Source organism: Hibiscus syriacus, unplaced genomic scaffold (assembly GCF_006381635.1).
Source record: "Hibiscus syriacus cultivar Baekdansim isolate YM2019G1 unplaced genomic scaffold, ASM638163v2 tig00015919_pilon, whole genome shotgun sequence".
Classification (NCBI taxonomy): domain Eukaryota; kingdom Viridiplantae; phylum Streptophyta; class Magnoliopsida; order Malvales; family Malvaceae; genus Hibiscus; species Hibiscus syriacus.
The window spans coordinates 567,671-581,131 of NW_024062375.1; the positions used below are offsets into that span (position 1 = coordinate 567,671).

At 33.8% G+C, this 13,461-nt stretch overlaps 1 non-coding gene across 1 annotated transcript; it reads left to right on the top strand.

The window, feature by feature from the left end:
• Positions 1 to 12,877: 12,877 nt before the first annotated feature.
• On the top strand, positions 12,878 to 12,950 carry TRNAN-AUU. The gene has a single exon. It is a non-coding gene; the product is annotated as a tRNA-Asn (tRNA).
• The last annotated feature ends 511 nt before the right edge of the window (positions 12,951 to 13,461 follow it).

Below are 13,461 nucleotides of genomic sequence, written 5' to 3' on the forward strand. Positions count from 1 at the left end.
GAAATCTTCCATTTGTTGAAGCTTCGCATACTTATTTAGCAGAGGTAGTGTAGATACATCACTTTAAATATAAAATTCATGAGTGCTTGTGTGAGGTTTACAATAACAGGTGTTCCTCAACTCCCTTAGTCTATTTTATTGAAACTCCTCATTAGATAAATTTGATTTAATTTGTCATTATTTGGCTAGCTGAATTCAGCTTTATTGTAATTGCCTTTATTGGGTTAGCTGAAGGGTTCATCTTATCACAAAGTCTTCGACCTGACAATCACAGTGGAGCAAACACCGAACTGTCGAATAACCGAGCAATGTCATGGTTTGAAAGCAATCTATTCATAAAGCCAGAGCTTTTGAGTTTCCTTTATAACCAATTGCTTAAGTGGACTAGCTCAGCTTTATTATATAATCTTATAATAATAATAAATCTATCAACCTTTTGAGTATTCATATTAGAATTTTTTAAGCTCATCGAGAAGAACCTTTATAGTCTATGTGTGTTTTTTTATGGTCAGACAATCCCATATTTAGAATTCAGTTGTCAAACAACTGACCTATACTAATTCATCCGCTCCACCATCCCATTTTTGAAGATTAGGATCATCATTGAACTTCCTTAACAAAAGTGTAGTCTAGTTAGTTTTGTAATGTCTTACACAAGAGTTGTCTCATGTTGTCAACTCCTATGTATTCCTGAATACCAAGCCTCTTGTTCATTTCCTTATAAAAGGATAAGGCTATATCGGTCCTTGTAAGAGAAGGGTATGGTACTCGATTGTAGCAACTTATGGAGTATAGTCAAGGGTCATTGTTTTATCATTTTTCAACATTGTCACTTTGTCAAAGATTTATAACTCTAATCACTTAAAGAGTTTTTAATTCAATTGATGTTCAAAGAACTGCAAGATTGCAAGTTTGATTCAATGCTCACCATATTCAAAGTAACACAAATTTATTTAAAATGTCCTTACAAAAAGCTGAGAAATAACAAAAAAACAAGTTCAAACAAGATGATGAAAAATGAGATAAAGCTCCATGATGGATTAAATGATCTCTTCCTAATTAGGATGCCCTATTTTCTTATCTAATATCGTGTTACTTGACTTAATCTGATGTTACACATCGTGCTTTGATGCCCTAATCGAGTTCGTTATCCATTATCCCACCAATTCTTGTGTTAATGTCCCATTTTCAACAAGCATCTCTATGTCCTTTAACAGCGGCCTACAATTCCTTGTAGAATGCCCATATTCCCCCAAGTGGAAATCACAAACACTATCTTGATCATAGCTGTGGGTAGAAGGGTTTGGTGGCACTTTCATTGGCCTCGGTGTGAGGTATTGACCTTTGATCAAATGAGGGTACAGATCTGAGATAGGAGTTTGGAACACCTCCAAAGTATTTCTCGATCGAGAGACTTTCTTTGGTTGGTCTGAACTAATTGCTCATTTTCTTTTACGGTTATGAGCCTTTGGATGTGACATTCATTCACATCATTAGCTTTCGTTTTTTTGATCAGTTGGGTTTTGGAAGTGATTTTCAAGTTTCCTTTGTTGATTACATAATTAACTCCCCACTTGTCACAAGGTACTTGAAGTCATTCGTCGAATTTCCAGCATTAACATAAAGAAAGGAGTAAGAAGAGAATCGTGAAACATATATGATATTTCTTCTTCTAACATGGGAGGTTGGTCTTGTGCTGTCACTCCTCTTCATCTTAGGGCATACTCTTTAAAGCTTTCAGTAACCTTCATCCTTATTCCCTGAAGATCCATACACTTTGGAACTAAGCCTTTAACATATCGATATTACCCAAAAAAAATCCACCAGATCGACCCATCTCATGATCTGATCTCAGTTCAAACAAATGTACCATAATACCGCTGGCCCAGCGAGACTATCATGGAAGGAGTGAATTAGCAAATTATAAACATTTAGGTACCCTTCCATTTTTCTACAAAACATTCTCAGGTGGATTAATGGACAACTGGTGCCATCATATTTCTCAAAATTAGGCATCCTAAATTCATGTGGGATGACCAAATCTGGGACCAAGCTGAGCGCTCTTGCTTCTAGTTATTTGTGGGAGGCATTAAAATTTTCATAGCTCTAATTGCTTCTTTAGGTTCGAGAGGGATGCTCCAGGGTAGGCTATCCTTCTTAACGCATTAGTTTGATAACACTGATATTCTTTATCAACTATCTTCAATCAGCAGTCTCAGTTGCCATCACCTGGATAATCTGATTCGATATATCTTGTAGAGATCCCAATGTTTTATTCCTTGTATCTTGTTGTAACCCATTCAACTACTCTTGTAACTGATCTTGTGATCCCTCATGAGATTGCTCTTTTGTTTTCATTTGTTTGTTCATGATGATGAGGAAGTAGTATGAATGAATGATCTTGGTATTACTATCACGTAATCTTCAATGAATTATTTTCATGTTTTCATAATTAATGCATGTAAAAATGCTTAAATAAACAAATGTGATGCAAAAACATGTAAGCAAAAGGCATCTTTCCATAGTGACCATCTTAAAACAACTTTCATTGAACATAAAAGGTTTCAGTACATTAAATAAACTTTACATATAATGGATAGCTTTCACTCCTAATTTCTCTATTTCTCTCAAAAGCCAAGTTAGTTTCCACTCATACTCAGGTGTTGAGTTGTCAATCTGCTTTAATTCACTCGTAAAGCCAGCTAAATCAACCAGTTTTTGATCCACATTATTTGCTTGGGTAGCAGCTTCCTTCATGACATTGCCTTTTTCCTGCATCTTTTATGTTAATTCTCGGAGTTGTAAACAATGTTGCTCATTTTTTCTTGTGAAAAAATATTTGTGGTTACGAAATTCCCCTACAAGATCTTCATAAGCATCTACAAAATTCATCAATGTCTTGGTTTTTTCCCTAGTGACTTCTAGTTCAACATCATTCTTATGCTTGTGGCGTAGATATGAGGCTTCCAGATTGGTTGTGGACATATTCAATATCTGGTTTTTGGCTTGACATCTTTCTAAATCAATGACGGTTGTTTTGTGCCTTTTTCAGCAGTTTGTAAATAATAAGAGAACTTTTTGGCTTGACCTTCATGTGTCTTGCAATTCTTTTCTAGTATTCAGCGTCGTTTTTTAGTTTAATGACCCCTGTTGTCTATTCTTCCGGAGTATTTCCTATACCAGCATTTTTAAAGGCTAAAATGATCCTTTGAAAACCATTACGCATGTTACCATCTCTGCACTCAGTTTATCGTTTTCAATATTCAAATGACATGTTTGAGCCTCATACTTTAGCAAACATCCTTCCTTCTGGATGCCCCCACTAATACTCTTACCTTTGAACACTTTTGGCACCAATCTAACAGGATAACCAGATACCAAACTAGGTCGATCTATTATCTTGAAATCTAAGATTCCATGATCCAAAAGATGTTTAACTCGATGCCTGAAAGTGGTACAGTTCTTAATGGAATGTCCTTGAGCTCCGACATGATATTCACAACGAAAATTTACGTCATACCAATTTGGATACGGAGGTTGGTAAGGTTTCAGATAATGCAGAGCCACTTCTCAAGCTTCTACTAGCTTCTCGTACAACTCCTTATATGATATAGGGATATAATCAAAATGAGAGCCACTTCTTTTCTTGGATTGAACTTAAGTCTCTGACGTTGGGAACAGACTCTTAAATATCAATGAGCTTTGATTACATGACTTCTTTTCATTTCTGGGAACTTATACAATTGTCATCATTTCTTTGGTATTTCCTGATAATTCGTTGATACGAATAATGATCGTGTGTGATCTCTCATATTGACTAGGATCCGCTTGTTCTAAAGTAATTCCTTGTATATATGACATTATAGGATTGTCTTCATCGAGTTCTTTCTTTTCTTTTACAGAAGTATATTTTTCTTTGGCCAAAGCAGATATTCTATCCATCATTTTAGACATTTGCCCTCTTATCTATCGTATCTCCTTTTGCTCTTCATATGACATACAATCTTTGGGCGCATAACCCTCCATTATCTTCGGAATTTCCTCAAGATGCCATTCCCTAGCTGTGTTATAGTTTACTTGATTATGAAACCCTTTGTCCATTATGAAAACCTTTTACTTTGATGACCATTCACAAATCAATACCTTTTGATTATGTCATGATAATGCAATGCAAGCAAAAAGAAGCAACATAAAAACAAGTTAGTACAAATAACAAAATTAATAATCTAATGCAAAAGAAAAATGCAAAATAAGAGACATAGAAAAATAAGTCAAAAGGAATGGTTAATATTAATCGACGGAAAGAAAATATCCTACCCATCATGGTATCTACCCTGGCATGCTTTTATCAAATAGCAATCCTATCCATACATGCTTTCTACCCCTGTGCTTCGTTCAACATATAAATCCTCATGATTTCTAGTTTCATGCTTGTTCGAAAAAAATGAACCTAGCTGCATACTCTTCTAGTTCTCATGCTTCTTGCAAAAATAAATACGTAAATTCGAGGAAAAGGTTAGAATGAGTTTCCCCTACAAATAGAAATTCAATATAAAACAGGTAGAAATTCAGTACTACTAATAAGGTACTTGAATTGTCCTTTGCCGGTGCCCACTTGAGCCTGTCAGACCCTCGATCCCTACCCATTATAGGCTTAAACGGATTGAGTTCAATTCGAGAGGATGCATTTCCCCATGTCCATGCAAGGAAACTCGATGTTTGACTCGTAAACATGAAGTATATGTATCCTAGAGGTTACTTGCTAAAGCCCTTGCGGAGAAAAATAATATTTCTCACACAAGCGTAGCATTCACCCCTACCTAACGGGAAAGGGAACAGTTAGAAGGTTCTAACTATTTCAAATGGTTATAGTGTGTGTGAGGGGAAACTCACAATCCTTTGCCTCGATCCTAGAACAATCAAACCAAAAAGATTAGAAATATGAAACACAAAAACTAATTACATTAGTATGACCGAAAAAATGCGATGTGATGTAAACAAAAATATCATTCATATTTTCTATTTTCCACTAAAAAGATGATGTATAATCGATTACAGCTTGACTCTCTAAAAAAAAAGGTCCCCAGCGGGGTCACCAAACTGTCGAAATGATCCCCGTAACTTTTTAGAGCTATAACAGGGATCGATCTAACTTAATTTTGGGAAAACGTTGGGTTTCAAAATAAATGTGAAATAAATAAATTTGGAGTAGCCATCGACCTTTGGGTTAGGTAGGTCGAATACCTAAAAATATCTTTTAAATTAATTTAAAAAAACAATTTTAAAAGATAAAAAAATCGATTAACCATAAATTCACTTTGAAAAGGGTTCGAGAGTCGGTTTCGTGTGGGGAAGGATTAGCAACCCCACAACGCCCGAAATCGGTACCTAAGTGATTATACGTCATCTAAATATTAAAATTGGAAAATTTGAATAACATTTAAATTATGATACTTTTTTAGAAAAATAAAAAGGGATATTATTTTATACGAATAATTCTCGAAAATATCTCCCTTGTCAATTAAGGGGGTATTTTTATGAATTCCTCTTAATAAATAGTATGACCCGAAATTTTAGATAAATATATAAAAATAGATAAAATAAATTTATTTAAAATATAAAAAACATTACTTTATTCGAGCAATCCATAGAAACACACTTCTTGTTAGTTAAGGGATATTTCATTAAATTACCCGTATAAATTAATATATGAAAATTTTATTTTAGTAATAAATTTATAAATATGTAAATAAAGGATAAAATAATAAATATAATAATTTTTAGGGATTCAATTATAAAAATAACAAAATATCAAGATAATAATTGTAAATAATTCATATGTTACGTACTACAATTGTAAATAAACCAATAATATTATTTAGAATTAAAAATATTAAATTCGAGGATTAAAATGCAAAGCAAACAACAATAATGGCCATAAACATAGAATATCACAAAATCTAGGTACTGGAATTGTAATTTAACCCTCATAATTATGAAGTATTAAAATGAATATTATTAAAATTAAAGGAGTAAATCATATATTTACCCTAAACATCTATAAATACGGTCAATGACTAAAATAGAAACAAAATAAAATTTGACATCCAAATTAAAATACATGGAAATTAATTCCAGTGACCAAAATAGAAATTTACAAAATACAGGGGCTGTGGAAATGATTTACCCACGAGCCCAAAATGCACAGCCCCTCCCCCATAACCGGCCTTTAATTGCCTCCTCTCCTCATTTTTTACTCTCTCTAATAGAGAGAGAATTTTATTTCTCTCTCGCCTCTCTCTTCATTCCTTCGTCGGAGGGAAGTCGGCATCCTCCAGCCATCGTTCGCTGGCGTTCTCCGCCACCGTCCACGGTGGCCAGTGATATAAAAACACCCCAAATCGATGTTTTTCATTCCCTTAATCCAAAAAACACCTTCATTCATCCTAAAAATTCTCCAAACGCCCTAGATCTAGGAATATACCTTCAACAGTCGAGACCTCTCGCCAACGTTTGGAAGCTCCGATGGTGAGAGTTGGCTCCAAGGATAAGTTTCTCTCGGTTTTCTTTTCTTTTTTTTCTTTTTGAATGATTGTTAGAATTGTTGTTTGTTGTGATTGTTGGTTACCTCTTCTTCCTCTCTGTCCTTTTTCTTCGTTCTTGCAGGTGGGTTCCTTATATAGGAACCTGTGGCCCTCCCTTCGGACTAGTCGAAGAGGAGAACCCCCTGAGTCATCGGGCTATGGCGGTGGATTACTAGGGGCATGCCGATTTCTAAGGGCGACTGGATAACTAGAGGAGGTTGGGTGCATTAAATGCACCCAGATAGTTCAGATTCGGTCAGTGATATCAACAGCGGCGGTGACTAAAATCATAGGGGATGGCGCATACTACATACGAACGGTATGTTGATGGTCGTGATTCCATCGGCGGTGGTAGCTGATGTTCCTTTAGGGTAAAAAACCTTAATCTAAGCTAATCTAGACCGTTGGATCTCTCACAGATCTAACGGTTGAGGGCTAGCGGCGCAAAGGGCTTGAGATGGAAAACCCTAACTGCTTGGGTCTTCACTTGTTGGGCCTTAACTTGGGCTTCGAGCTGGATCTTTGTAAATGGGTTGGGTTTGCTTTTTAATTGGGCCCCGGGTTTAATTTATAGTTCGGCTTACCTTGGAGATAAATAAAATAATAATTATTATTTAATAATAATAATAAGGATGATGATAAAAATATGGACGAAAATCATTGTTTATAGGGGGATTCAGGGTTTGTAAGAAAACATATAGAGAAAGAAAAAAAGGAAATAGAAAGGGGTTCAAAAAAAAACAAAAAATAAACAGAAAGAAAAACAGATAACTTTCAGGGATTTGAAAAAAAAATAAAAGAGGAAGATAGAGGAAAAAATTGAAAAGTCAAAAAAAAGGAGATGAAGATAAGACTTACCTTGTTTCGGTGTTCACCGGGAGGTTAATCGTTCGTCGGAATACCCAAGAGTCACCGGATTTCAAGTTTACCCAAGGTTAACTCTTTAGATATAGGATTTTTCATTTGGTTTTAGTTTAAAAGAGGGTTGTATTCAGATTATGGGTTGAAGGATGAGGGTTTTTGGTGTTTAAGGTGAACTCCGGCCACCGTTGGTGGCGCCGTCAGATGGCTTCTCTTCTTTCGTTCGAAGGAGAGAAAGTTAAAGGGGGAACGAGGGGTTGAATGCGGTTGGAAGTTGAAATAGGGAAGGATTCAGCCGAAAATCACATAAGAGGGGTATTTAAACCCCTCAAAACGACATCGTTTTGGCCTAGAGTAACTCGTGTTTTCTAAGCCTTTAGGGGTTAATCGTATCCTAGGTCTGTTGTACTTGTAATCTAGTTGTTTCGGTCATGAAACGAAAATGGGTTTATTGTTGTAGGGGTCACGTTAGTTTCCCCTCAAGTTCATTTTGGTCCTCAGATCAAGCTGTTTCGATTCTTTTTAATTTTGTCTTTATACTTTACACGCCTTGCATTTTAGTCACTGTTTGTGCATGAATATCTTTATGTAGAATTATTCTGTGTTCTTTCAAGTTTCTGATTTTTTTTTTATTTTAGCCCTGAATATTATTTATGGTTTATTTTCATTTTAGTACTAGTATTGTTTGGTATTTTCGGTTGTTGCCTTTATTGTCGTTGATGTTGTAGTTTAGTCTTTCAAGTTATTGTTTTTATGATTTATTCTTTATTTACCAAGCATGATTAATTTATTTAAATTGTATCTCACTCTTTCTTGTTTGTAGGCTTGCATTTTAGTCCATGCTTAGATTTAGTTTAGTTTATTTGCATGTTTAGACCCTGTTATCTTAATTGGGTTTATTTTAGACTACTTTTAAAGATATATATATATATATTTATATATTTGTTATGTTTTTTATACGAATGTTGGGTTTCAAAATTAATATCTTCATTTTATTAACTATTAAGACTATAGTATATTACTATATATATGTTTAGTTATTGTTTTATGTCACAAAATACACATATATACATATAAGATATTTTTTTGATTTATTGCATAAGTTTAGGTTGTTAGTTTTAAATAATTTGTATAACAGCCTCATGAGCATAACTTGACTTGAATCAATAAATTGACTAAGGGTAATATTCGGTCATTTTAATATTGTCGTAAATTGACCGTCTTAACGTATAAGAAAGTTACTTTCGATAATTTTAAAAAGAAAGTATATCTCATTCAGTGACACAAATTAAATAGAACCCATTTTTAAATTCGGGGATTGGGAAAAAGAACATGTTCTATTAATTAAATTCACCAAGAAAAGATTATTAGATCGAATCTAAGGTCTCGTCTCGAGGTATTTAAATAATTGAACATCCTTATTCTCATTAAATATTGGTAAAATAATTAATTAATTATACTTGCTTGATATATGCTTTTAATTTGCTCTATTTTTGCATGTGTTTTCCAATGGGTTTTCAAAATAACAACACCTGAATCGATATTGAGAATATCAATATCTCTTCATTTCAATTGGAGAAAAAAATGATTGATTTAAGGTATGAGAGGTCATTTATTCTTGATTGGAAATCATTAGATATTATCGTTTTCACTCGAATCGATATTGAATTTTAAAATGAAATAGTAGTATCTATTCATTTCGATTGGAATAATAAATGACTATTTTTAGGCATTAAATGTTATTTATTCTCGATTGGAAATAATTAGATATCGTTTTCTCTCTTAAAATTATTTTGGGTGTTGATATTTTGAACTAATAGTGAACTTTGGAATAGAATTTTAATATTTCTTTATTCCGATTGGAGTAAGAATCGATTTCTTTAAGGTATGAGAGATTGATTCTTCTCGATAGGAAATAAATAAATATTACCATGTTTCGTCCAAAAATTCAAAGAATATTATTTGTAGGGGATCTTAAATTAAATCATACTCGAACTCGTAAATTTCATTGCAAAGACAACTAATTAATCGACTAGGTACAAATTTAGTGCGTTGTAGGGGTGCTAATCCTTCCCCATATGTAACTGACTCCCAAACTCGAATTTTGGTATCGCAAACCGCAAATTTGTTGTTTTAATTAAAACGAAGATTTTTAAAATGACAAATACTTTTCGGGTGCCAAATCACACTCTAATCAAAGATTGGTGGCAACTCGTCGAACCACGTTTTATCGTTAACCAGTCACAAAAAATTATTTCGGAGCGATACTCCCTTTTTTCCCATTCGAAAAAAAGTTTTGACATAAAATGAATACATAATTCCGGCACTAAACTTATCACCTAATTCTAGCAATGAAATTTAACATTGACTTACACCAGTAAAATGAATACGTAATTCCAACACTAAACTTATCACATAATTCCAGCATCGAAACTTAATATTGACTTGTATCTGTGATATGTAGCTCCAACACTAAAATTTGAAGCTTAACATTGACTTACATCAGTGAATGAATACGTAATTCCAGCACTAAACTTATCACATAATTCCCGCAGTGAAATTTAACATTGATTTACACCAGTGAAATGAATATGTAATTCTAGCACTAAACTTATCACATAATTCCTGCAGGGAAACTTAATATTGACTTACACCAGTGAAATGAATGTGCAACGGTGATAAATGACAAGTATAAAACGAATGAAATAATCAAATATGTAGCAAATGAATAATAAAAAGGATACAATAAATACATATAAAATATATTTTCTAGAAAAAGATTTATGTATAAAATACAAACACATATTGAATAACAATAAAATATTAATTTTATTCAAATAACCCTTGGAAGGGAACTCCATGTATTTGGAGCTCTTCCATAGGTTAGTTGAATAATTAATGGTGGATTTTATAATATTAATGGTAACTATTATTTTTCAACATTGGTACTTATTAAAATACTAAAAATATTTTTTAATGACAAACATTTATAAGAATTTTTGTTAAATATCTATATATATATATATATATATGTTACATATTTAATACTAAGTAAATAAGAAATACCCACCAAACATCCAAAATATATTTATTCTATCTACATATAATATTATATCATATATTTTATATTAAATGTTTATAACCAAATATTAAAATATAATTAAAAAACTATGAAATAATATATATATATATATTAAAGAAACAAGAACGAAAATAAAAATCTAAAATATTACATCAAATACATATAAACGAAAAAAAAACCAAGTGAATAGTCACTAACATACAAACATAACATAGTTTAAGGACTTAAAAGAAAATAATCCAACAATATTCAATGTCCAGAAGCTAATTAACCCTAAAATTAACAAGTAAACATAAAAGGGAAAATCACACAACCATGACAAAAACTTTGGGACTAAAATAAAACAAACGAAAATCCAGGACCGGAGTATAAAAACACGGTAGAAGTACGGGGACTAAAATAAAATTAACCCCTAAAGTTTCACTATAATACCCACTTTTCTTTTCTTTTTTCATTTGTAACCCATCCTTCCAAAAAAAACCCTCTTATCTCTCTCAACTCCTTCTTCTCCTCTCGCCGGGTAGCCTCATTGGACCCTACACCTCCATCCCGACCGCAGTTCCGACCACCACCCACGGTGACCGGAGTTCCTAAACAATCCAGAAAAACTCTAAACATCCCGATCTATTCACCTAGACCCAAATTGAAACTAAAAACCCCCTAAGCATGGCCTAGATACCCCTTAAACTAAGACCTGACCTTTCGGTTTCCACTACTCCGGTGAACCCCCTGACGACGCGAAGCTTCCCCCTCTCTAGTAAACTCTTTTACCCCTTTTAATATATTTTATTTTTTTATATTCGAAACTTGCTAAAGAAAAATAAAAAAAATGTTTCTACATTATTATTATTATTATTATTATTATTATTATTATTATTATTATTATTATTATTATTATTATTATTATTATTATTATTATTATTATTATTTATTATTATTATTTTCTTTTGTATTGCTCTCTAAAACGAGGGGAGTTCCCTTTTACATGTTGATTTATGAGTTTTTATACCCGAATTTTACAAAGATAATACACATATTTTTACAAAAATAAGACCTAATCTCTACTTGCTCCTATGACATTCACTGTTTACCTATGGACGATGGTGATTTGCATTTTTAATGCCCTGGATTTTTCGGGGTTGTGTTGGGATTTTGTTGAGACTTGGTTCAGTGGCTCCGACATGAAGATGGAATCGCTTGGCTGGAATCGCTTGGCGGCTGGAATCGCTTGGCGGCAGTGCTGTCTTTGGTGATGACGCCAACGGCTACTACACCATTTAGGGTTAATGATGAAACCCTAATGTTGCAGCTGATCTGGACCATCAGATTAGATCTGATCCAACGACTGTGGCTTTTGGTGGCTGAAGAGAAAAATACAAAACCCTAATCTACCTGAGCCTCCTCTTACAGGCTTCGGGTATTCTAATTTGTATTTGGGTTTGGTTTTATATGATAGGCCCTGTTTGTAATAAATAATAATAATAATATTTTATTATAATAATAATATAATAACGTTTGAAAAATAGTGACTACAAGAACATATCAGATCATCTTTTGCCTCGTATACTGTTAGTCCATGTCTTGTTGCAACAAAATAAGAAACAACGAGTGCTTAAGTATTTCACTTAAATTTGCAATTTTGACTTTTAATATGATAAGATTATTCTTAAATTGGCAATGAGGAGATAAATGAATGAACCTGATGCTATAATTAGATAATAATGATATTATGGACCTTGGGAGCTGCAATAGAGAGTAATGCATACAAGCAAGCAAACGAGTTGATAATTAAGCAGTGATCAGGAATCCCACGTACACTTGTTATACAGGATGATCATTATTACAAACTGAAGAGCAAGCAAGCAATTCTAGCTAGCTAGCTATTACATGCAGTAGCTGCATATTTATTTATTTATCTAATATGTTGATCATGAAACCAAGTGGGGGATCTGAGGTTTAAAACGAAATTTAAAGTTAAATATTAGATTTCATGATGGAGACGAATTGTAGGATCATCACCACAATCCACAAATTCATAGTTCACTGTAAGATGCCCGTCTTGCAGGCCTTTGTCATCCATGATCTCAGAAAACGCTGGATAGTCCAAATCCAAACTTGGCCTGGTGCATGTATCCAGCACTCTCACCGTCACGCTTTTTCCATTGGCAGTGTTGGTCACCTGCATGCATATATGCATTCTGTCAATTCATGCACGCATGGTTTCTAGTAAAACAGAGACAAATTTATTTTGCTTGAAAACAAAGGGCGGTTACTTTTAAGCAGAGTCCACATCTTGATTGTGGCTTAGGAATCTCCGGTCCACAGAAGGCGGTCCAATAATATTTGCTGCGCCATTCCAGCTCAGTTGGTAAAGCACAAGGTTATTAACCTTGAGGTCGTGGGATCGAGTCCCATGGAGGGCATTTCATAATTCGGAGGTCTTTTACGGAAGCTGCTCTCAACCTGGTGTTGGGAACAACCTACTATCTTACCTCCCCTTACCCCATTACATATGGGAATAAGGGACAACCATTTTTCAGGGAACAGGGAGCAGTAAACGCCTACCTTTGTCAGACTCCAGTCATTCTCTATAACCTTGTAGTCCGTCCAATAAGCTGTCGCATCTTCAGCAGCCATGGAAGAACCTATTGCCCACCCCAACATCACAATGCCAGCTAATTAGTATAACCCTAATTACTGATCTCTCCATTCTTCCTATTTCTTTTTGGCCTATTCTTCTGCTTGCTTTGAATGATATATCCTTTCCTGGGATATGCTCTTATTTATAGGCAAAGTTCCCCTCAAAGGCTTTACAGGATAGCCATCACTTGTCTTTATTTTAATCCTCTTCTCAAATGGACTTAATTTATTTTAATTAATCTATATAAACCCACATATGATTTTCATGCTTCTTTTGTTCTTGAAAGAAAAAAA